Below are 26552 nucleotides of genomic sequence, written 5' to 3'. Positions count from 1 at the left end.
TGATTATATGAAGGTGCTTTATTAGGCGCCGGAAGTTAGGGGCATGCCTGCCCAAATCTAACTTCGTCTGATTTGTTTTCTTAGTTCTCTTTTATCTCCTAAGATACTACATATGCATTAGGTTTCACAACTCATCTATGCATATTCATTTCCTAGCTCCACCTAGCCTCGCTTCGTATGCTAATTATCTTATCAGTCCTTCTGCGCTTGCGTATCACTCTCTGGTGGTCGTCCGGGTGGTCGTCGGGATGAAGTAAGATGTCTTCATCAGAGTTGAACTTTTTAACCTTTCCTTTTCACGCATGCTCTCTGAGCCCTTGGTCTCAGTCCAAACTGCAAGGTTGGTTTGACCCAGTTCCCAGAGTCCAAGAAGCCCCAGTTATCTAGATGTCTTGCAAATTGAGCATTCTTTTAATCCTCCTTACTCCTCATCATGAATTGGTGCATTCTCATGTTACCCTTGCACATATATTTTGTATCTTCCAAGCGCAGCCTCGGAACAGTACATCGCAAATGTAACATACTAAACAATATTGTATTATTTCTTCTTCTATTACTAACATTTCCCCCCTTTGAAAGCATTTCACTCCTTTCGAGGAGGGCAAATGCTTTCACTAACTAACTAAAATATTTTATACTCAGTGCTCACCAATAATATAACCACGGAAAATTACATCATTAAGAATCAAGGAAATTACAAAGATTAGGATTGTCACAACATTTCATAAGTCCACCACTTCTGCTTTATGTTACATTCGCTCTTCTGGTTGGGTTCACTTGATCTGAAACTGATCTTGTCTATTCGGTTTTCATTCCATTTCACCTCCTGGGTTCCTCAGATTCTTTCTCTGAAATCCAAAGTTGTTAGATGCCGGTGGAGGATATTGAGGATGTGGTTCCATTTACCGAGCAATAGTTTGCATCACTGTCCGGTTCCAGGTTGTCTTCCTTAGAATCAGACTTTTCAGCATTATAAATGTTAACCAAATTAGTACCCCTACAATCACCAATATAATTATTGTCTCCAGTAAGGACTTAACCCAATTACTAATATTCCATCCACTAAAAATTTTATCCAACCAGCTTGTTGTCATATCTTTCTCTTCCTGTTCTGCATCTTGTTCCACTCGAGCCAGTTGTTCTATGTCATGTTCTACATCAATAGTCACATTTGGAATGTGGATGCAGCAATGATCAATACGATCTTTTAGAAATCCACATACTCCATGTTCCTTTAATAACAGTGTATCTAATGCCAATCGATTTTGTAGCACCATTTTAGTTGTAGATTGTAGTTGGATATTAAGGTCTCTAAAGCCTTCTTTTGTGGCTCTCGCAAGCCTACTCACTTGTCCTGTAAGTTTATAAATCATTTCCCTATTTCGATAAGTAGCTACCTGTGCAAATAGAGATTCTAACGCCCAACTGAATTTTACTCCATCCGAGGGTTCATGCCATGTATCTTCATCTTTCCCTTCTTCTAAACTTCTTTTTGCCCTACTAATTTGTAGGGTTTCCAACTTTCCCTTAAAAGGAGACTTTTTCCATATTGGACGCAGTGTGGGGAGGGAGTCCTAGAGTTATTTCTTTTACTTCCCCATCTATCGGTGGGTGTGTAGTCCAAGTTCCGTTACTGGCTGCCCATACAAATTGTCCTGGACTTTGTATGGTACTATAGCTACAATCCACTGTGACTTGACTAGCCTGGCTATTTCTTTCCGAATTGTACTTAATTCCTCGGCAAGCACATCCTGCCCTAAGAGCTATCAATACCGGAAGTAAGTGCTCGATATCTTCATTATTACTGTCGCAAGTATATTTCTTCTCACAAGTCCACCAAGCTACCTTTGTTGACTCTTGTCTACCACTACTATCAACCCGGCTTACTGTATAAAACTGATCAGTTCCATTCTGCTTTCCCTGCCATTTAATACACCATGATGTATTCCCTCCATACTGGAATTTCTGCAATAAACTTACTGTCCAATCACTATCCCACCCTTTCATTCCTTTTGGCTTATTTTTCTCTTGTCATTCCCAAACAATCTTTTCTCTAACTCCTTCTACTACACGTAGTTCGTCGTAATAACACTGTCCCACATTCTTAAATCTGCCTTTCATTATGAAATGGTAGTTCTTCTTCTTTTCACATTCAGACCTTGATGCTGGGGGGCTCAGTTTCCTATAGTATTGTGTAACATTTATCCTCTCTAGAACTTTCACTTCTTTACATTGAATTGTTTCATTTCCTTTTACTTGGGGCAGTGGCAGGTGGTTATACCCCACTCAAGCGGGTCCCCTGTTGCTTTTGGAATGGGCAAACAAGCAGTAATTCTATCAGTTCCTTTCATTATGGCAAAATCTTTAATCAATCCTACCAGTAAATTCTCTGATGGTTGCCTGTGTGGGATCTGTACCACTTGTGTCCATGGTACCTGGCCCTCTCTTTTTCTTCTAGATCCTTTTCAGTGGGCTACCAATATTCCTTTATCCAATTTCGGATATACCAATATTTCTCTTATCCCGTAATCTGTGCTATTTTCATGTGTTACCACGCACCGGTAATTTCCTTTGTTGACTTTAGTAACACTAAACAGGGTTCAGGTGGTAGCTCCTCTCAGCTGTTGGCCCAATTCTATGGTTTTACTTACGTACGCCTTCCCCTTCCATCCAGCCTTCAATCCTGTATTGTCCCTGGTTGTGTCTACGTATATTTCCTGGCTCTGTCCGGAGTCATTTATTTTTTCCCAGACCACCTGTAGAGAGCTAATTGTTATTGGTTTATCGTTGTGCATTCCACATTCCAAAGTAACATTTTCTCCTCTGAATATTTCCTCTTTCTTATATTTTTCTGGTATTTCTAGGAACCCAATTACAAGGTATTTACACAAAACAATTACTGTTATCGTTACTGTTGTTAAGAACCCCAATATTGTATGGTTATACGCGCTTCATCTGTAGTTTTGTATCTCCGATTGCTCGCACTGACCAAAATTCGGGAACCTTTTTCACCCGAGTATAATGAATCCAAGCATCCACCCCTTCTACCTTTAAAACTAGTCAATAATACTTGATAAGGTCCGGCCCACCGTTCTCTCAGGGGTTCTTCATTCCAGTTTTTAATGTACACTTGGTCACCTGGCTGAATGTCGTGGACAGGATTTTCCAGTGCCAACGGTCGGTTCCACACCAGAACACTTCGAAGTTGAGCTAAAGTTTTACCAAGAGACAATACATAATTATAAACATCCTGGCTCCCTGTTATATGCATATTAGGATTTGGTTCTGGGGATTCATAAGGCTTTCCATACGTAATCTCGTATGGGCTTACTGACATTCCACTCCTTGGCTTTATCCTTATTCTCAGTAAAGCTATAGGCAAAGCTTGTGGCCATTGTATTTTGGCTTCCTGGCAGATTTTACTGATCTGTCCCTTTAGAGTTTGGTTCATCCTTTCTACCTGTCCACTAGATTGGGGACTCCATGCAGTATGTAAATTCCAAGAAATTCCTAATAGCCGACTTACGTCTTTAACCACAGATGAAACAAAGTGCGGCCCCCTATCCGAGGATATTCCTAATGGTACCCCAAACCTCGGAATGGTTTTCCACTATATAACCATTTTACTGTCTCTTTAGCTTGATTGGTGTGACAGGGAAGGGCTTCTGGCCATCTGAAAAAGGTGTCAACCCCTACTAACAAATACCTACATCCCCTAGTCCTAGGTAACTCTACAAAATCAACTTGCCAGTAATCTCCTGGTTCTATTCCTACTCTAACTCTTCCCATTTCAGCATGTTTTCTTGCTACTGGATTATTTTTCAGACAAATCTCACACTTTGACATTACTGATTTTGCCATTGTTAACATATGTGTAGAGATAATGCTACGTTTTAAAATGTTACTATTGCCTCTGCACCCCAGTGACACTCATTATGTCTTGTCTGAAGTATTTCTCGCATCACCAAGGGGGGTATTACTACCTGGCCCGTAGCGGTTACATACCGTCCATCAGAGTTCTTTCGGGCCTTTAGGAGATTTGCTAATTTCTCATCCTCTGGTGAATATCTTGGTTCCTTGGGAAGATTAAGACAAGTGGGGCCTACCTTGAGTGGTACCAAAGCCATTACATTCCACACCTCCCGAGCAATTTGTCGAGCTGCTCGATCTGCCAGCCGATTCCCTTCTGATATTTTCAAGGTTCCTCCTTGATGAGCTTTACAGTGCATAATAGCCACTTGTTTTGGTTTTTGTACCGCATTTATCAAATTTAACACCTCCTCTTGATAGCTTAAATTGGCTCCTTGTGAGGACAACAGCCCTCTTTCTTTCCATAATGCTCCATGAACATGGACTAATCCAAAAGCATACTTTGAATCTGTCCAAATGTTTACCATCTTCCCTTTACTCAGTTCCAGTGCTCGAGGTAGGGCTATCAGTTCCGCTCGCTGTGCTGATGTTTCAGGTGGTAAAGGTTTTGCTTCGATCACTGTCTTCAGGGTTGTTACTGCATACCCTGCATATCGTGTTCCATTCTCCGCAAAACTACTACCATCAGTAAAAAGTTCCCAGTCATACCTTTCAAGGGGTACATCCTTCAAATCCTCGCGGCTGGCATGGGTATGTTCACTTATTTCCACACAATTGTGTTCCAACGGTCCTTCTTCTGGAACAGTTCCTAGAAATACTGCTGGATTTAACAGGTTAGTTGTTTTCAAGGTTACGTCATCTTGTTCAGTTAGTATTGTCTGATATTTCATCATTCGGCTGGGTGATAACCAGTGGCCCCCCTTTTGTTCTAAAACAGTTGTTACCATATGTGGTACAAAAACTTCAATATGTTTTCCCATTTGAAGGCAAATAATTTTCTACTATCTTTATCAAGAGGTATGCAAAAGAAGGCATCCTTTAAATCTATCACAGTAAACCATTTATATTTCTCTCTCACAGATGTTAACAATGTGTAAGGATTAGCCACTACCGGGTGAATGTCCTTTGTTATTTCATTTATTGCTCTAAGATCTTGTACCAATCTATACTCACCATTTGGCTTCCTTACTGGAAAAATTGGAGTATTGTATTCCAATTTACATTCTTCCAGAATCTGATGTTTGAGAAATTTGTCAATAATTTTCACTGTCCCCTGCCTAGCTTCTATCTTAAGTGGATATTGTTTGATTCGAACAGGTTTGGCTCCTTCCTTTAATTCCACCTTTACCGGTTGTGCCAGTTTCGACTTCCCTGGTATATCTGTTTCCCATACTGTTGGTATAACTGCATTTTCTACTTCTCTTGGAATATTAACAAAGAGTTTATCTTTGATCATTAGGATTTGTCCTACTTTGGACTCAGGTACCTTCGTTATTAATTCTCCATCCTCAAAGGTTATTGTTGCATCTAATTTAGCTAATAGATCCCGTCCCAAGAGTGGAATCGGGCATTCTGGTACATACAAAAATTCATGGGTTAGTTCCTTACCCCCAAAACGCAAATCAAGGGGTTGTAAGAATGGCCGTTCCTCCTCCTTCCCTGTGGCTCCAATTATTGTAGTTGTCTTAGTTCCCAATCGTCCTTTTAAACTATTTAACACTGAATATGTTGCTCCTATTACATTTACAGACTAATTAACACAGAGAAAGAAGCTCCTGTAACCAACAACAACAAAAATTCAAGCCTCTCTCTTCGTTTCCTAGCTTTATTTCAGCTAGTGGACCTGCTAGGGTAGATGCCCCAGGTCCCCGTCATTTCTGACTGTTGTACGTTTATCCTGCAGCCTAAGACAAATTCTTTCTGATATCAGGGGCCGATTGCCCTAGAAAGAGGCTAGCCAATTGCCTCTGTTTGTTTTCTGAAGCCAGGTCCAAATTTTCTGTCTTTTTTTTTTTTTTTTTTCCATTGCATTTCAAAGTTGGTCCAAAAATTCAAAAATTCCATAGGGTTTTCTTTTGGACCTTGTTGGAACAGATTCTCAATTCCCAATGTAACCAGATTTTGGTATTTACATAATTTCCGGGGTGGTAAGGTCTCGGGGGGGGGGGGGGGGGGGGGGGGGGGGTCGGTCAGGGGAATGCAATGGTTGAAAGTTCCCTGAGCGGTCCCATTGGCAATCTGAGCTCACACATGAACTCAGGTTGTTTCAAGAGTTAGCTGCTTTTCTGTTTCCATGACAACTCTCTCCCGGACCCATCACGGTCCCCCTGCCCCAGAGGGCTCACACCACGATTTAGAGATCTCAGCCTCGGGTTGAGGTGGAACTATTAACATTCCTACATCCTCTTTCCCTGCTCATTCAACTTCAAACAGCTCTGTTAAATACTACATGCCACACAGCCTTTAACACCTTCAACAACCCTTTTAACACTTCCTTTATCTTCTTCCAGCCTGTACTTTTCTAATGCCAACACCAAAGGCTCAGTCAGGGACCAACTTAATTCCATACCTTTTCCCTCCAAGATGCTGAAACAACATATCAGTATACAACATTTCATCCTATTTTCCTTCTCTCCTCAAAAACAACATTAATTGCAAGACACTGTTATAGTCGATTGATCCATAAAGTGGCCATTTAGTTTATATATTGGCCACAATTGATTGCAATACTTAGTGGAAATCCTCTTGCTTTCCGCGCCCCCCCCACTCCCCCTTCCGACAATACCCTTGCAATGTGCCAATATACACCCAAGGAGGCTTTCTTTAAAACGTCTTTGTTTTGGATATTACCCATTTCCTTGATTTCCCATTCCCTTTTATTTATTTATATTAATTACTGTCCCTTGTTTCAATTTCCACGCAAACCTTTTTATTGCAGGTTTTTACTATGTTTTCCTAGTCTTCTCAAATGTCCCAATTCTCTGGGATTAAACTCCACATACAAACTTCACTATTTCAGATTATTAATGAGCCCCGTTCCAATCGTAAATCCACAGGACTTCGGAAAAACACCTGAAGCACTCAGCCTTCCGTCTTCTAGACAAACAATACCACCTTTTCCACAAAATTTACATTTCAACAAGGCCGAATTTCAAGCCGAATGCTAATTTTTCTCATGCACTTTGTTAGTAAGCCTACACAAAACAAGGAATCACTCCTGTGTATCCATCAAGACGGGGGTTTAAAAGGTATTGAGGCCTAAATAAATTCGCTCTCCATTCTACCGCTTTGATAATCAGTCAGCCCCCTTCCCCCGATACTTGGGAAACCGACCAAACACCACCGCAAATATACCGAAACTTTTAAACTGTTACTTAGATAATGTTCCCACCTTCCTCCTTGTCACACTCAAAACATTTAAGAACGAAATAGGATTGCAAGATGCACCGCCGGGCCCGTGTATTGGGCACCACCAATCAACATTTGGATAAAGCAGCACTTCTTTTCGGTCTGTCGTGCGCTTCGTTCGTCTCCGGCCGCTCCCCTCGCGGAGGATACGGAACCGCGGATCGGAACTCCGCACTCGCTTCGCAGCGATGCTGCGTCTCACTCACAACACAATCATGCAATCACACAGAGAGGCCCCTTGCACTCTCGCTCACAAAATAACATTAATTGTAAGATAGTATTGTACTGTAAGGTTCCGTTTTCTGCCCAACTTTCTTGATCTTCTAGTTCATACTGTGGCCACCAAACATTACAGTAATCAACCAGTTTACCCTTTCGTGACTCCTGTCTGAAACACCCCTCCTTCCAGTGTGCTAGTAAACAGCCCAAAGGGGAGGATCGCGGTACCGAAGCATTACCGCCCAGAATACTTTTAAGTTTTTCCATTATCAGCTATAGCTTTTACCGAACCGAACCAGATGCTGAGCCTGCAGCAAAACCAGACCACTGATGCCGAACCTGCAGCGCTTTCGCGACTGTCTGACGGACGGCGCCTAGGCTTACCACGGGAATTCCCTAGCCCAACCGTGCGTGGCTTTCGCCGCGTCTGACCGGCAGGCTCCCAGACCAGATCGGTACCGATTATCAGAAAGCACCTTTTTCTTACCCTTTCAGCGGTACGTTGTGAGCAGCGGGGGTCGGTCGCGGCCGATGGCTCCCCGAGAAACTCCTCGGTGCCGGCTGGAGCGTGATCAGTTCGCGAGCCGCCTCAGCAGTGCCCACGAGGTCCCATCTGGGTCGCCAAAATGTTAGCGTTCATGAAGACACATAATCCACAAAGTGATTATATGAAGGTGCTTTATTAGGCGCCGGAAGTTAGGGGCATGCCTGCCCAAATCTAACTTCGTCTGATTTGTTTTCTTAGTTCTCTTTTATCTCCTAAGATACTACATATGCATTAGGTTTCACAACTCATCTATGCATATTCATTTCCTAGCTCCACCTAGCCTCGCTTCGTATGCTAATTATCTTATCAGTCCTTCTGCGCTTGCGTATCACTCTCTGGTGGTCGTCCGGGTGGTCGTCGGGATGAAGTAAGATGTCTTCATCAGAGTTGAACTTTTTAACCTTTCCTTTTCACGCATGCTCTCTGAGCCCTTGGTCTCAGTCCAAACCGCAAGGTTGGTTTGACCCAGTTCCCAGAGTCCAAGAAGCCCCAGTTATCTAGATGTCTTGCAAATTGAGCATTCTTTTAATCCTCCTTACTCCTCATCATGAATTGGTGCATTCTCATGTTACCCTTGCACATATATTTTGTATCTTCCAAGCGCAGCCTCGGAACAGTACATCGCAAATGTAACATACTAAACAATATTGTATTATTTCTTCTTCTATTACTAACATCATCAGGCCCATCCTGTTCTGTGCTAATTAGATATCTCCGTTTGGTGATAAAACCAGACCTGGCAGAATTTGGGAACTTAATTAATTTTTGTCAAACATTTAGGTAATAATAGGCCCATGAACAGTTGGAAACCTGGGCTTACAATGCACAAGTCTTGCGATCTTGTTTACTTTTAGGTGGTTATGCTTAAAATCAGTGGATGTATGAGCAATACACGCAACGTATTTTGATTTCAAGAACTTCACGCAATACGTTCTGGATTTCTGCAATTAAAAAGTAGTTTGAATGATCTTTATTAGGAAGTTCATGGCATAACATGAAAATAAACACATGCCCTAATGAATCAAAATGGATTAAGTTATGGAGAAGTTTGCACAGGATTTTATTAGACCCAGTTTCATTGAATATTTTCAATGAAAATAGAAAAAGATTAGAAGGGCAATTCCCCCGCTCTACTTTTTGATGTGGAGAACCAGGGTTGAGGCTGTTACATTCTGATGTGGTGTTTCCTGTGATATCTGTGGCAGGGTTCAGAAAGGAGCTGTATTGCGTTTCCGTGGCAAGGTTTTGGTAGCAGGGGGCTGCCGGGGTGGCCTCTGTGAGAAGAGTCCAGAAGCTGCCCCATGTTAGATAAGGGCCAGTTCCAGCTGGCTCCAAAGAGACCCGCTGCTGGCCAGAGTCAAGCCATGAGCAATGCTGGTTGGACCTCTGGGAGAGCAGATTTAAGAAAGAAAAAAATAAAATGAAAAATAAAAAATAAAAAATAAAAAGAAAAAAATAAAAAATAAAACGTAAAAAATAAAACATAAAACATAAATAAAAATAAATTTTACAAAATAAAAATAAAAATACAATTAAAAATAAAAATAAAAAACCTGCTGGGCAACAGCAGCTGGGAGAGTGAAGAGTGGTAAACTGCCCTGCAGTCACCAAGGTCAGTGAATTAGGAGGGGGAGAATCCATCAATCCATTTCTTGGGGGGCGTGGTCTGCACCAACTTTGTTGGTGGGCGTCTGCCCAAGTCCTGGATGTTGTTCTCCTCAGCCGAGCCCCCGATGGTCTGCTCCCATGTTTTCAGTGGGTTCCCAACCATCGTTTCCCCATCATCCATCTATGGACACCTTCTGGGGGGTTGACCGTTGAGGGCATCTATTTCTTGGGTGGATTTCCTCTTTGTCCCTAGTAGCACAATTTCATCCATCTTCTGACACTTTACAGGGTGATTGGCCACGGAGGTCATCCACTTCTTGGGTGGACTCCCTCTTCCTCCTGAGCCACACCATTTCATCCAGCCTTGGATGCTTACAGGGGGGTTGGCCGTCGAGGTCATCCATTTCTTGTGTGGATTTCCTCTTCCGTCCCAGACGGATCGTTACATCCATCCTTTGGCCTTTGCAGCGCACCACCCAAAGGCTGGCAGTCCCTGCCTGATTTCCCTGCACCCTGTCTACTCCAAGTCTCCTTGAATTCCAGGCACTAGGAACTTGGCAAGAGGTTGCCAGCTACAGGGCAGCCCTTTTTATGGGGCGGGTGCCAGCATACACTGAGGTGGCACGAGAGTAGGTGGCAGCTGACATCACAGGAGGCCCCTTCGTGGCAGAGGAGGCAGATACTGAGTCCACCCTGCATCGTTTTGCTCATCCTTACCACAGATCTTAGAAACAGTCTTCCCCATTTCATCTCTTCCATTTGCTCCTTCTGTTGCTCTTGAAGGAACCGAGCGGATTCTGACAGAGCTGAAATTGGTTGTGCTACTGTTGTATTTGCTCCATTCTGCTCCTGCCTTTCACCTTGCCTGACGGCTGCAGATGGGTCCCTCCTGTTTCAAGGGGGGAAACAGATCCTAGCCCAGGAGCTGGCAGGACTCACTGAGAGGGCTTTAAACTAGGTATGAAGGGGGATGGGGATGAAATGAGGCTCAATAGAGATGATCCTGGAGTACATGGAAAACAGCTTCCTGACTCAGCTGGTTTGCTGAGAAGGACTACCTACCAGAGAAGGACTGGTGGGAGATGTGCTGGTCGGGAGCTGCCTTGGTCAGAGTGACCACAAAATGGTGGAGTTCTCTGTTCTTGGTGAAGTCAGGAGGGGCGCGTCAGTTAAACTGCTACCCTGGACTTCCGGAGGGCAGACTTTGAGCTGTGCAGGACACTGGTAGGAAGGGTCCCTTGGGAGTCAGTGCTGAAGGGCAGAGGGGTCCAGGAAGGCTGGATGCTGCTCAGGAAGGAAGTCTTAAAAGCGCAGGAGCAGGCTGTCCCTGTGTGCTGTAAATGAGCTGGCGGGGAAGAAGACCAGCGTGGCTGAAGAGGGAAATTTTGCTGAGTGTCCAGGAGATAAAGAGAGTTTACGTGTGGTGGAAGAAGGGACAGGCAACTCGGGGAGAGTACAAGGAAGTTGCCAGCATACGCAGAGAAAAAAATCAGGAAGGCTAAAGCCGAGCACGAGCTCAGCCTGGCTCACGGCTTGGGCAGGTACACTCTTTGCTGGGTTAAAAACTGGCTGGATGGCCGGGCCCAGTGAGTGGTGGTGAACGGAGTGAAATCCAGCTGGCGACCGGTCATGAGTGCTGTTCCCCAGGGGTCGGTGTTGGGGCCCATCCTCTTTAGTATCTTTGTTGATGATTTGGATGAGGGAATTGCGTGCACCCTCAGAATGTTTGCAGATGACACCAATTTGGGGGGAAGTATTGATCTGCCGGAAGGGATGAAGGCCCTGCAGAGGGACCTAGACAGGTTGGATCGATGGGCAGAGGCCAATGGGATGAGGTTCAACATGGCTAAGTGCTGGGTCCTGCGCTTTGGTCACCACAACCCCATGCAACGCTACAGGCTACAAGTAATTTTATGCTACAAGTAATTTTAATAATTAAAAGTTTCACAAGTTTAGTTTTAACAATTAAGAAATTCACAATTTTAATTCTAATCATTAAAAAATAAACATATCAACAAGAAGTGCTTCGTTCAGAGGAAGGGCAATTTCCACAGTGTGCGCTATCCCAGCAGGCCACTAGATGGTACGACAGGATTCTGTCTGCACGACGGCAGCCACCCAGCGCTCCCAGGCAAAATCCTCCAGTCAGCAGCTAACATTCTTCTGGCTGAAGATTTGTAACTCTGCAATGAAATTTAGAAATTTTAATACATGTGCAGTCATCAACATTTTTGTCGTTTACAGTTAATTGCTATGTTCCAGAGCTCCATCTTCAGCGGTGACTTTCTGAGGTGCGTTCACAGAACGCTTCACATAGCAGCATACTGCACAGACTGTCTCACAGCTGCCTGCTTAACACCTACAAAATGATGAGCTATGAAAACTAAGCTACAGGATTCACGTGTAGATTGTGATCCCACGTGGAAATCGCAGTGCCTGAGAGTCAAGAGCAGCTATGAGAAACTTCTGCTCTGGAGCATCCTCCAGAGGAGCCACCACATCTCTGGGCCTTCCTTGCCCTTTGGAAACGTACAGAGAAATGTGGGGGGTAGGTTCTTTTTCTGTAGTGGACTTTTTCATTGCTTTTCAACAGTTTTACGGTTTACCTGCTTAAATTCATCCTTGCAGAGATTTGATTCAGAATTGGTTTCAGCTTATGAAATTAGCCTTATGGAAGCACCACCTATATTTAATATGTTTGATACCACTTTGGAATGCAAACCACTAGCAAAAATGTTCCAAAATACTTTTAACCCCAGTGGAGAGATAAGTTATATGGAGTGAAAAATTAAGAGCCTTTTACAGTTTTGAATTAATGAGCCCATAGCTAGAACACTCTATACAGTTCAGAGTACTTCCATAGCTGGTATGTGACACCTGAAAATACTTTGGGAAAAAAAATCAGTTAGGAGCTGAGAGCATTTCTGAAGAATGCTTTAAAAAATGCAATACTTTTAACCAACTGACAAGCAGAAAAGGAGAGGAAGCAGACAAATGCCTATATGTATTTTTATGGAGATGCATTGCTTGCAGGGATTAAGTAGAAGATGGGGAAGAAAGAAGACAGACACACAAATTCAAATACTGAGATACATTGGATGTGGATGGGAGGATGGCTTGGTTCATTTAGACTGAAAAAAGGCTTTAAATGCCACTTTACATATGGAACAGTTTTTCTTGAACATGTAGGATGCAGTGGAGAAAATGACCAAATAGATCTTCCATTTTTATCTTGACCTGTCCCTTTTCTTCTATTCTTCGTTAACTAGTTAAAGGAACTGGCTATTCAAGGCAGCAAGGCCTATTAGGGTGGCTTGAACCCTCAGCAATACTTTTTTGGATTTGTTGGGAGGTTTTTGTTGGTATGCTTTGGTGGGATTCACGTACTATAAAGACAGTAGGGATCACAGAGAGTCTCCCATCGGGTATGTTTTCCTGGTTCAGCCGCTACTCATTTAACTCAGGGAAAACAGCACTGAACTGTGACAGATGCTTACAGGATGTGAGGGCATTACGCTGGCTGTGTTAAAAATACCACTGTGAAACACAGAAAAAATAGTGTCAGCTCCACAGAGACTGGCCCACTGGAGTCCAGTCCTACCAGACCTTCACAGCCCAAACCAAAGTGCATTTTAGTTGTGCCATTGCGATATCCCTGTGAGAGAGACCCTAGGAGACTTGCACAGCTCTGCTGTGGTCTTGTGCCATAATTTGCACCCACCGTTCAACTCCATTGACTTTAACAGGGATTGATTTCAGCACCAGAACCACAAATTACTGTCATTCCTTTGCAACATCAGTCAATAAAATACCTTATCAAGTCAAGCTGTACATTCTAATTAATTCCGTAATTCTAACTGTAAATTCTAACTAACGAAGTAACAAATTTTATTCTTTTAAACCTTACATTTGAGGTTCTCAGATAGCCTGGGGGCTCAGCGCAGGACAGGAAAGGAGGGCTCAAACAACACTTGAAAGTTCACAGGTCTTGTATGGGTGGCAAGCAAAAGGCAAGCAGGGGCCAGCTGCACTAATGTACCTACACTTCCTACCTGTGGTTAAGTCCACAGTCATTCCCCTCAACTCCAACATGGCTGAACACCATCCTTCTCAGGCTGTCCCTTGATGGTCTGCCCCCATTTTCTTTTATTAGTGGGCGTCTGTTCATGACCTGGACATGAATCATCTTATTTCGCACCTCGATGGTCCTCACTGACGTTGTTGGTGGGCATCTGTCAGTGGCCTGGACATTGCTCTTCTCAGGCTCAACTCTGATGCCTTGCGCCAGCGCCGTTGGTGGGTGTCTGCACCAAATTGCCACCATTTTGTTAACGTCAACCCACGCCCTGATGGTCCGCAAAAACTTTGTCAGTGGGTCCAGATTCATTTGTGCATCATCCACCTTCTGACGCTTATTGCAGGGTTGGCCATCAAGGTCGTCCATTTCTTCTGTGTATTTCCTCTTCCTTTTCAGCCGCTCCATCTCATCCAGCCTTGGACGCTTTTTGGGGGGCTGGTCATCAAGGTCATCCATTTCTTCTGTATATTTCCTCTTCCTTTTCAGCCGCTCCATCTCATCCAGCCTGGGACGCTTATGAGGGGGTTGGTCGTTGAGGTCTTTCATTTTTTCTGTGTATTTCCTCTTCCGTCCCAGACGGATCATTGGATTCATCCTTTGGGCTCTGCAGCGCACTGCCCAAAGCCACCAAAGGCTGGCAGTCCGTGCCTGATTGCTCTGCATAGGTCACTGTGCAAATGCCCTTCGAGTCTCTCCGTGCACTCCAGGTGCAGGAAGCTTCTGGACTAGTTGCTGGCACTTTGGCAGCCCCTTTATTAAGGTGGGGGCAAGATGACCTCATAGAGAGGTGACATGACGTTTAAAGAGGCTTCCCCTCTTTCCTCACACCTCATTAAAATGGTTGCCCTGGTGCTGGCAATTACTCGCCGAGCTTCTCGCTCCCTGAGTGCCAGGGAGACACTTGAAGGGCCCAGCTTCATGGGAGCCACTGCACAGGGCTGTTGCGTGAGCCCACCACAGGGACGCCAAGGCCAGGGCGGCCTGTGGGACTGGGTCTGCGGTCAGAGGCCAAGATGACTGATGGGCCCTTGCTGTCTTCAGCTCCTCCTGTCTTCAGTGATCGGAGGCACGGCTGAAGGCAGAGGCAGCTCCACCACCACTGCCCCTTTCTGCTGCTCAGAGAAGAATGTGAGGCCCAGGAGAGAAGCGGAGAGAGACCGCTTGGGCTCGGTCCCTCAGTGCTCCCTCAGGAGGCCTCATTGTTAGCGTTCATGAAGACACATAATCCACAAAGTGATTATATGAAGGTGCTTTATTAGGCGCCGGAAGTTAGGGGCATGCCTGCCCAAATCTAACTTCGTCTGATTTGTTTTCTTAGTTCTCTTTTATCTCCTAAGATACTACATATGCATTAGGTTTCACAACTCATCTATGCATATTCATTTCCTAGCTCCACCTAGCCTCGCTTCGTATGCTAATTATCTTATCAGTCCTTCTGCGCTTGCGTATCACTCTCTGGTGGTCGTCCGGGTGGTCGTCGGGATGAAGTAAGATGTCTTCATCAGAGTTGAACTTTTTAACCTTTCCTTTTCACGCATGCTCTCTGAGCCCTTGGTCTCAGTCCAAACTGCAAGGTTGGTTTGACCCAGTTCCCAGAGTCCAAGAAGCCCCAGTTATCTAGATGTCTTGCAAATTGAGCATTCTTTTAATCCTCCTTACTCCTCATCATGAATTGGTGCATTCTCATGTTACCCTTGCACATATATTTTGTATCTTCCAAGCGCAGCCTCGGAACAGTACATCGCAAATGTAACATACTAAACAATATTGTATTATTTCTTCTTCTATTACTAACATTTCCCCCCTTTGAAAGCATTTCACTCCTTTCGAGGAGGGCAAATGCTTTCACTAACTAACTAAAATATTTTATACTCAGTGCTCACCAATAATATAACCACGGAAAATTACATCATTAAGAATCAAGGAAATTACAAAGATTAGGATTGTCACAACATTTCATAAGTCCACCACTTCTGCTTTATGTTACATTCGCTCTTCTGGTTGGGTTCACTTGATCTGAAACTGATCTTGTCTATTCGGTTTTCATTCCATTTCACCTCCTGGGTTCCTCAGATTCTTTCTCTGAAATCCAAAGTTGTTAGATGCCGGTGGAGGATATTGAGGGTGTGGTTCCATTTACCGAGCAATAGTTTGCATCACTGTCCGGTTCCAGGTTGTCTTCCTTAGAATCAGACTTTTCAGCATTATAAATGTTAACCAAATTAGTACCCCTACAATCACCAATATAATTATTGTCTCCAGTAAGGACTTAACCCAATTACTAATATTCCATCCACTAAAAATTTTATCCAACCAGCTTGTTGTCATATCTTTCTCTTCCTGTTCTGCATCTTGTTCCACTCGAGCCAGTTGTTCTATGTCATGTTCTACATCAATAGTCACATTTGGAATGTGGATGCAGCAATGATCAATACGATCTTTTAGAAATCCACATACTCCATGTTCCTTTAATAACAGTGTATCTAATGCCAATCGATTTTGTAGCACCATTTTAGTTGTAGATTGTAGTTGGATATTAAGGTCTCTAAAGCCTTCTTTTGTGGCTCTCGCAAGCCTACTCACTTGTCCTGTAAGTTTATAAATCATTTCCCTATTTCGATAAGTAGCTACCTGTGCAAATAGAGATTCTAACGCCCAACTGAATTTTACTCCATCCGAGGGTTCATGCCATGTATCTTCATCTTTCCCTTCTTCTAAACTTCTTTTTGCCCTACTAATTTGTAGGGTTTCCAACTTTCCCTTAAAAGGAGACTTTTTCCATATTGGACGCAGTGTGGGGAGGGAGTCCTAGAGTTATTTCTTTTACTTCCCCATCTATCGGTGGGTGTGTAGTCCAAGTTCCGTTACTGGCTGCCCATACAAATTGTCCTGGACTTTGTATGGTACTATAGCTACAATCCACTGTGACTTGACTAGCCTGGCTATTTCTTTCCGAATTGTACTTAATTCCTCGGCAAGCACATCCTGCCCTAAGAGCTATCAATACCGGAAGTAAGTGCTCGATATCTTCATTATTACTGTCGCAAGTATATTTCTTCTCACAAGTCCACCAAGCTACCTTTGTTGACTCTTGTCTACCACTACTATCAACCCGGCTTACTGTATAAAACTGATCAGTTCCATTCTGCTTTCCCTGCCATTTAATACACCATGATGTATTCCCTCCATACTGGAATTTCTGCAATAAACTTACTGTCCAATCACTATCCCACCCTTTCATTCCTTTTGGCTTATTTTTCTCTTGTCATTCCCAAACAATCTTTTCTCTAACTCCTTCTACTACACGTAGTTCGTCGTAATAACACTGTCCCACATTCTTAAATCTGCCTTTCATTATGAAATGGTAGTTCTTCTTCTTTTCACATTCAGACCTTGATGCTGGGGGGCTCAGTTTCCTATAGTATTGTGTAACATTTATCCTCTCTAGAACTTTCACTTCTTTACATTGAATTGTTTCATTTCCTTTTACTTGGGGCAGTGGCAGGTGGTTATACCCCACTCAAGCGGGTCCCCTGTTGCTTTTGGAATGGGCAAACAAGCAGTAATTCTATCAGTTCCTTTCATTATGGCAAAATCTTTAATCAATCCTACCAGTAAATTCTCTGATGGTTGCCTGTGTGGGATCTGTACCACTTGTGTCCATGGTACCTGGCCCTCTCTTTTTCTTCTAGATCCTTTTCAGTGGGCTACCAATATTCCTTTATCCAATTTCGGATATACCAATATTTCTCTTATCCCGTAATCTGTGCTATTTTCATGTGTTACCACGCACCGGTAATTTCCTTTGTTGACTTTAGTAACACTAAACAGGGTTCAGGTGGTAGCTCCTCTCAGCTGTTGGCCCAATTCTATGGTTTTACTTACGTACGCCTTCCCCTTCCATCCAGCCTTCAATCCTGTATTGTCCCTGGTTGTGTCTACGTATATTTCCTGGCTCTGTCCGGAGTCATTTATTTTTTCCCAGACCACCTGTAGAGAGCTAATTGTTATTGGTTTATCGTTGTGCATTCCACATTCCAAAGTAACATTTTCTCCTCTGAATATTTCCTCTTTCTTATATTTTTCTGGTATTTCTAGGAACCCAATTACAAGGTATTTACACAAAACAATTACTGTTATCGTTACTGTTGTTAAGAACCCCAATATTGTATGGTTATACGCGCTTCATCTGTAGTTTTGTATCTCCGATTGCTCGCACTGACCAAAATTCGGGAACCTTTTTCACCCGAGTATAATGAATCCAAGCATCCACCCCTTCTACCTTTAAAACTAGTCAATAATACTTGATAAGGTCCGGCCCACCGTTCTCTCAGGGGTTCTTCATTCCAGTTTTTAATGTACACTTGGTCACCTGGCTGAATGTCGTGGACAGGATTTTCCAGTGCCAACGGTCGGTTCCACACCAGAACACTTCGAAGTTGAGCTAAAGTTTTACCAAGAGACAATACATAATTATAAACATCCTGGCTCCCTGTTATATGCATATTAGGATTTGGTTCTGGGGATTCATAAGGCTTTCCATACGTAATCTCGTATGGGCTTACTGACATTCCACTCCTTGGCTTTATCCTTATTCTCAGTAAAGCTATAGGCAAAGCTTGTGGCCATTGTATTTTGGCTTCCTGGCAGATTTTACTGATCTGTCCCTTTAGAGTTTGGTTCATCCTTTCTACCTGTCCACTAGATTGGGGTCTCCATGCAGTATGTAAATTCCAAGAAATTCCTAATAGCCGACTTACGTCTTTAACCACAGATGAAACAAAGTGCGGCCCCCTATCCGAGGATATTCCTAATGGTACCCCAAACCTCGGAATGGTTTTCCACTATATAACCATTTTACTGTCTCTTTAGCTTGATTGGTGTGACAGGGAAGGGCTTCTGGCCATCTGAAAAAGGTGTCAACCCCTACTAACAAATACCTACATCCCCTAGTCCTAGGTAACTCTACAAAATCAACTTGCCAGTAATCTCCTGGTTCTATTCCTACTCTAACTCTTCCCATTTCAGCATGTTTTCTTGCTACTGGATTATTTTTCAGACAAATCTCACACTTTGACATTACTGATTTTGCCATTGTTAACATATGTGTAGAGATAATGCTACGTTTTAAAATGTTACTATTGCCTCTGCACCCCAGTGACACTCATTATGTCTTGTCTGAAGTATTTCTCGCATCACCAAGGGGGGTATTACTACCTGGCCCGTAGCGGTTACATACCGTCCATCAGAGTTCTTTCGGGCCTTTAGGAGATTTGCTAATTTCTCATCCTCTGGTGAATATCTTGGTTCCTTGGGAAGATTAAGACAAGTGGGGCCTACCTTGAGTGGTACCAAAGCCATTACATTCCACACCTCCCGAGCAATTTGTCGAGCTGCTCGATCTGCCAGCCGATTCCCTTCTGATATTTTCAAGGTTCCTCCTTGATGAGCTTTACAGTGCATAATAGCCACTTGTTTTGGTTTTTGTACCGCATTTATCAAATTTAACACCTCCTCTTGATAGCTTAAATTGGCTCCTTGTGAGGACAACAGCCCTCTTTCTTTCCATAATGCTCCATGAACATGGACTAATCCAAAAGCATACTTTGAATCTGTCCAAATGTTTACCATCTTCCCTTTACTCAGTTCCAGTGCTCGAGGTAGGGCTATCAGTTCCGCTCGCTGTGCTGATGTTTCAGGTGGTAAAGGTTTTGCTTCGATCACTGTCTTCAGGGTTGTTACTGCATACCCTGCATATCGTGTTCCATTCTCCGCAAAACTACTACCATCAGTAAAAAGTTCCCAGTCATACCTTTCAAGGGGTACATCCTTCAAATCCTCGCGGCTGGCATGGGTATGTTCACTTATTTCCACACAATTGTGTTCCAACGGTCCTTCTTCTGGAACAGTTCCTAGAAATACTGCTGGATTTAACAGGTTAGTTGTTTTCAAGGTTACGTCATCTTGTTCAGTTAGTATTGTCTGATATTTCATCATTCGGCTGGGTGATAACCAGTGGCCCCCCTTTTGTTCTAAAACAGTTGTTACCATATGTGGTACAAAAACTTCAATATGTTTTCCCATTTGAAGGCAAATAATTTTCTACTATCTTTATCAAGAGGTATGCAAAAGAAGGCATCCTTTAAATCTATCACAGTAAACCATTTATATTTCTCTCTCACAGATGTTAACAATGTGTAAGGATTAGCCACTACCGGGTGAATGTCCTTTGTTATTTCATTTATTGCTCTAAGATCTTGTACCAATCTATACTCACCATTTGGCTTCCTTACTGGAAAAATTGGAGTATTGTATTCCAATTTACATTCTTCCAGAATCTGATGTTTGAGAAATTTGTCAATAATTTTCACTGTCCCCTGCCTAGCTTCTATCTTAAGTGGATATTGTTTGATTCGAACAGGTTTGGCTCCTTCCTTTAATTCCACCTTTACCGGTTGTGCCAGTTTCGACTTCCCTGGTATATCTGTTTCCCATACTGTTGGTATAACTGCATTTTCTACTTCTCTTGGAATATTAACAAAGAGTTTATCTTTGATCATTAGGATTTGTCCTACTTTGGACTCAGGTACCTTCGTTATTAATTCTCCATCCTCAAAGGTTATTGTTGCATCTAATTTAGCTAATAGATCCCGTCCCAAGAGTGGAATCGGGCATTCTGGTACATACAAAAATTCATGGGTTAGTTCCTTACCCCCAAAACGCAAATCAAGGGGTTGTAAGAATGGCCGTTCCTCCTCCTTCCCTGTGGCTCCAATTATTGTAGTTGTCTTAGTTCCCAATCGTCCTTTTAAACTATTTAACACTGAATATGTTGCTCCTATTACATTTACAGACTAATTAACACAGAGAAAGAAGCTCCTGTAACCAACAACAACAAAAATTCAAGCCTCTCTCTTCGTTTCCTAGCTTTATTTCAGCTAGTGGACCTGCTAGGGTAGATGCCCCAGGTCCCCGTCATTTCTGACTGTTGTACGTTTATCCTGCAGCCTAAGACAAATTCTTTCTGATATCAGGGGCCGATTGCCCTAGAAAGAGGCTAGCCAATTGCCTCTGTTTGTTTTCTGAAGCCAGGTCCAAATTTTCTGTCTTTTTTTTTTTTTTTTTTCCATTGCATTTCAAAGTTGGTCCAAAAATTCAAAAATTCCATAGGGTTTTCTTTTGGACCTTGTTGGAACAGATTCTCAATTCCCAATGTAACCAGATTTTGGTATTTACATAATTTCCGGGGTGGTAAGGGTCTCGGGGGGGGGGGGGGGGGGGGGGGGGGTCGGTCAGGGGAATGCAATGGTTGAAAGTTCCCTGAGCGGTCCCATTGGCAATCTGAGCTCACACATGAACTCAGGTTGTTTCAAGAGTTAGCTGCTTTTCTGTTTCCATGACAACTCTCTCCCGGACCCATCACGGTCCCCCTGCCCCAGAGGGCTCACACCACGATTTAGAGATCTCAGCCTCGGGTTGAGGTGGAACTATTAACATTCCTACATCCTCTTTCCCTGCTCATTCAACTTCAAACAGCTCTGTTAAATACTACATGCCACACAGCCTTTAACACCTTCAACAACCCTTTTAACACTTCCTTTATCTTCTTCCAGCCTGTACTTTTCTAATGCCAACACCAAAGGCTCAGTCAGGGACCAACTTAATTCCATACCTTTTCCCTCCAAGATGCTGAAACAACATATCAGTATACAACATTTCATCCTATTTTCCTTCTCTCCTCAAAAACAACATTAATTGCAAGACACTGTTATAGTCGATTGATCCATAAAGTGGCCATTTAGTTTATATATTGGCCACAATTGATTGCAATACTTAGTGGAAATCCTCTTGCTTTCCGCGCCCCCCCCACTCCCCCTTCCGACAATATCCTTGCAATGTGCCAATATAAACCCAAGGAGGCTTTCTTTAAAACGTCTTTGTTTTGGATATTACCCATTTCCTTGATTTCCCATTCCCTTTTATTTATTTATATTAATTACTGTCCCTTGTTTCAATTTCCACGCAAACCTTTTTATTGCAGGTTTTTACTATGTTTTCCTAGTCTTCTCAAATGTCCCAATTCTCTGGGATTAAACTCCACATACAAACTTCACTATTTCAGATTATTAATGAGCCCCGTTCCAATCGTAAATCCACAGGACTTCGGAAAAACACCTGAAGCACTCAGCCTTCCGTCTTCTAGACAAACAATACCACCTTTTCCACAAAATTTACATTTCAACAAGGCCGAATTTCAAGCCGAATGCTAATTTTTCTCATGCACTTTGTTAGTAAGCCTACACAAAACAAGGAATCACTCCTGTGTATCCATCAAGACGGGGGTTTAAAAGGTATTGAGGCCTAAATAAATTCGCTCTCCATTCTACCGCTTTGATAACCAGTCAGCCCCCTTCCCCCGATACTTGGGAAACCGACCAAACACCACCGCAAATATACCGAAACTTTTAAACTGTTACTTAGATAATGTTCCCACCTTCCTCCTTGTCACACTCAAAACATTTAAGAACGAAATAGGATTGCAAGATGCACCGCCGGGCCCGTGTATTGGGCACCACCAATCAACATTTGGATAAAGCAGCACTTCTTTTCGGTCTGTCGTGCGCTTCGTTCGTCTCCGGCCGCTCCCCTCGCGGAGGATACGGAACCGCGGATCGGAACTCCGCACTCGCTTCGCAGCGATGCTGCGTCTCACTCACAACACAATCATGCAATCACACAGAGAGGCCCCTTGCACTCTCGCTCACAAAATAACATTAATTGTAAGATAGTATTGTACTGTAAGGTTCCGTTTTCTGCCCAACTTTCTTGATCTTCTAGTTCATACTGTGGCCACCAAACATTACAGTAATCAACCAGTTTACCCTTTCGTGACTCCTGTCTGAAACACCCCTCCTTCCAGTGTGCTAGTAAACAGCCCAAAGGGGAGGATCGCGGTACCGAAGCATTACCGCCCAGAATACTTTTAAGTTTTTCCATTATCAGCTATAGCTTTTACCGAACCGAACCAGATGCTGAGCCTGCAGCAAAACCAGACCACTGATGCCGAACCTGCAGCGCTTTCGCGACTGTCTGACGGACGGCGCCTAGGCTTACCACGGGAATTCCCTAGCCCAACCGTGCGTGGCTTTCGCCGCGTCTGACCGGCAGGCTCCCAGACCAGATCGGTACCGATTATCAGAAAGCACCTTTTTCTTACCCTTTCAGCGGTACGTTGTGAGCAGCGGGGGTCGGTCGCGGCTGATGGCTCCCCGAGAAACTCCTCGGTGCCGGCTGGAGCGTGATCAGTTCGCGAGCCGCCTCAGCAGTGCCCACGAGGTCCCATCTGGGTCGCCAAAATGTTAGCGTTCATGAAGACACATAATCCACAAAGTGATTATATGAAGGTGCTTTATTAGGCGCCGGAAGTTAGGGGCATGCCTGCCCAAATCTAACTTCGTCTGATTTGTTTTCTTAGTTCTCTTTTATCTCCTAAGATACTACATATGCATTAGGTTTCACAACTCATCTATGCATATTCATTTCCTAGCTCCACCTAGCCTCGCTTCGTATGCTAATTATCTTATCAGTCCTTCTGCGCTTGCGTATCACTCTCTGGTGGTCGTCCGGGTGGTCGTCGGGATGAAGTAAGATGTCTTCATCAGAGTTGAACTTTTTAACCTTTCCTTTTCACGCATGCTCTCTGAGCCCTTGGTCTCAGTCCAAACTGCAAGGTTGGTTTGACCCAGTTCCCAGAGTCCAAGAAGCCCCAGTTATCTAGATGTCTTGCAAATTGAGCATTCTTTTAATCCTCCTTACTCCTCATCATGAATTGGTGCATTCTCATGTTACCCTTGCACATATATTTTGTATCTTCCAAGCGCAGCCTCGGAACAGTACATCGCAAATGTAACGTACTAAACAATATTGTATTATTTCTTCTTCTATTACTAACATCATCAGGCCCATCCTGTTCTGTGCTAATTAGATATCTCCGTTTGGTGATAAAACCAGACCTGGCAGAATTTGGGAACTTAATTAATTTTTGTCAAACATTTAGGTAATAATAGGCCCATGAACAGTTGGAAACCTGGGCTTACAATGCACAAGTCTTGCGATCTTGTTTACTTTTAGGTGGTTATGCTTAAAATCAGTGGATGTATGAGCAATACACGCAACGTATTTTGATTTCAAGAACTTCACGCAATACGTTCTGGATTTCTGCAATTAAAAAGTAGTTTGAATGATCTTTATTAGGAAGTTCATGGCATAACATGAAAATAAACACATGCCCTAATGAATCAAAATGGATTAAGTTATGGAGAAGTTTGCACAGGATTTTATTAGACCCAGTTTCATTGAATATTTTCAATGAAAATAGAAAAAGATTAGAAGGGCAATTCCCCCGCTCTACTTTTTGATGTGGAGAACCAGGGTTGAGGCTGTTACATTCTGATGTGGTGTTTCCTGTGATATCTGTGGCAGGGTTCAGAAAGGAGCTGTATTGCGTTTCCGTGGCAAGGTTTTGGTAGCAGGGGGCTGCCGGGGTGGCCTCTGTGAGAAGAGTCCAGAAGCTGCCCCATGTTAGATAAGGGCCAGTTCCAGCTGGCTCCAAAGAGACCCGCTGCTGGCCAGAGTCAAGCCATGAGCAATGCTGGTTGGACCTCTGGGAGAGCAGATTTAAGAAAGAAAAAAATAAAATGAAAAATAAAAAATAAAAAATAAAAAGAAAAAAATAAAAAATAAAACGTAAAAAATAAAACATAAAACATAAATAAAAATAAATTTTACAAAATAAAAATAAAAATACAATTAAAAATAAAAATAAAAAACCTGCTGGGCAACAGCAGCTGGGAGAGTGAAGAGTGGTAAACTGCCCTGCAGTCACCAAGGTCAGTGAATTAGGAGGGGGAGAATCCATCAATCCATTTCTTGGGGGGCGTGGTCTGCACCAACTTTGTTGGTGGGCGTCTGCCCAAGTCCTGGATGTTGTTCTCCTCAGCCGAGCCCCCGATGGTCTGCTCCCATGTTTTCAGTGGGTTCCCAACCATCGTTTCCCCATCATCCATCTATGGACACCTTCTGGGGGGTTGACCGTTGAGGGCATCTATTTCTTGGGTGGATTTCCTCTTTGTCCCTAGTAGCACAATTTCATCCATCTTCTGACACTTTACAGGGTGATTGGCCACGGAGGTCATCCACTTCTTGGGTGGACTCCCTCTTCCTCCTGAGCCACACCATTTCATCCAGCCTTGGATGCTTACAGGGGGGTTGGCCGTCGAGGTCATCCATTTCTTGTGTGGATTTCCTCTTCCGTCCCAGACGGATCGTTACATCCATCCTTTGGCCTTTGCAGCGCACCACCCAAAGGCTGGCAGTCCCTGCCTGATTTCCCTGCACCCTGTCTACTCCAAGTCTCCTTGAATTCCAGGCACTAGGAACTTGGCAAGAGGTTGCCAGCTACAGGGCAGCCCTTTTTATGGGGCGGGTGCCAGCATACACTGAGGTGGCACGAGAGTAGGTGGCAGCTGACATCACAGGAGGCCCCTTCGTGGCAGAGGAGGCAGATACTGAGTCCACCCTGCATCGTTTTGCTCATCCTTACCACAGATCTTAGAAACAGTCTTCCCCATTTCATCTCTTCCATTTGCTCCTTCTGTTGCTCTTGAAGGAACCGAGCGGATTCTGACAGAGCTGAAATTGGTTGTGCTACTGTTGTATTTGCTCCATTCTGCTCCTGCCTTTCACCTTGCCTGACGGCTGCAGATGGGTCCCTCCTGTTTCAAGGGGGGAAACAGATCCTAGCCCAGGAGCTGGCAGGACTCACTGAGAGGGCTTTAAACTAGGTATGAAGGGGGATGGGGATGAAATGAGGCTCAATAGAGATGATCCTGGAGTACATGGAAAACAGCTTCCTGACTCAGCTGGTTTGCTGAGAAGGACTACCTACCAGAGAAGGACTGGTGGGAGATGTGCTGGTCGGGAGCTGCCTTGGTCAGAGTGACCACAAAATGGTGGAGTTCTCTGTTCTTGGTGAAGTCAGGAGGGGCGCGTCAGTTAAACTGCTACCCTGGACTTCCGGAGGGCAGACTTTGAGCTGTGCAGGACACTGGTAGGAAGGGTCCCTTGGGAGTCAGTGCTGAAGGGCAGAGGGGTCCAGGAAGGCTGGATGCTGCTCAGGAAGGAAGTCTTAAAAGCGCAGGAGCAGGCTGTCCCTGTGTGCTGTAAATGAGCTGGCGGGGAAGAAGACCAGCGTGGCTGAAGAGGGAAATTTTGCTGAGTGTCCAGGAGATAAAGAGAGTTTACGTGTGGTGGAAGAAGGGACAGGCAACTCGGGGAGAGTACAAGGAAGTTGCCAGCATACGCAGAGAAAAAAATCAGGAAGGCTAAAGCCGAGCACGAGCTCAGCCTGGCTCACGGCTTGGGCAGGTACACTCTTTGCTGGGTTAAAAACTGGCTGGATGGCCGGGCCCAGTGAGTGGTGGTGAACGGAGTGAAATCCAGCTGGCGACCGGTCATGAGTGGTGTTCCCCAGGGGTCGGTGTTGGGGCCCATCCTCTTTAGTATCTTTGTTGATGATTTGGATGAGGGAATTGCGTGCACCCTCAGAATGTTTGCAGATGACACCAATTTGGGGGGAAGTATTGATCTGCCGGAAGGGATGAAGGCCCTGCAGAGGGACCTAGACAGGTTGGATCGATGGGCAGAGGCCAATGGGATGAGGTTCAACATGGCTAAGTGCTGGGTCCTGCGCTTTGGTCACCACAACCCCATGCAACGCTACAGGCTACAAGTAATTTTATGCTACAAGTAATTTTAATAATT

The 26552-nt window shown here is 43.9% G+C and overlaps 1 long non-coding RNA gene across 1 annotated transcript; it reads right to left on the bottom strand.

Moving 5' to 3' along the window:
- Nucleotides 1-22118, bottom strand: LOC308188187. The gene is made up of 2 exons (XR_013945214.1): nt 16956-22118; nt 1-2103 (listed from the first exon to the last, which is right to left on the bottom strand). It is a non-coding gene; the product is annotated as an uncharacterized lncRNA (long non-coding RNA).
- Nucleotides 22119-26552: the final 4434 nt, after the last annotated feature.

The sequence above is a fragment of the Anser brachyrhynchus genome, assembly GCF_964034855.1.
Source record: "Anser brachyrhynchus genome assembly, chromosome: 1".
Classification (NCBI taxonomy): domain Eukaryota; kingdom Metazoa; phylum Chordata; class Aves; order Anseriformes; family Anatidae; genus Anser; species Anser brachyrhynchus.
Note: the sequence above shows the minus strand (reverse complement) of the source record. Positions and strands in the feature narration are given on the sequence as shown.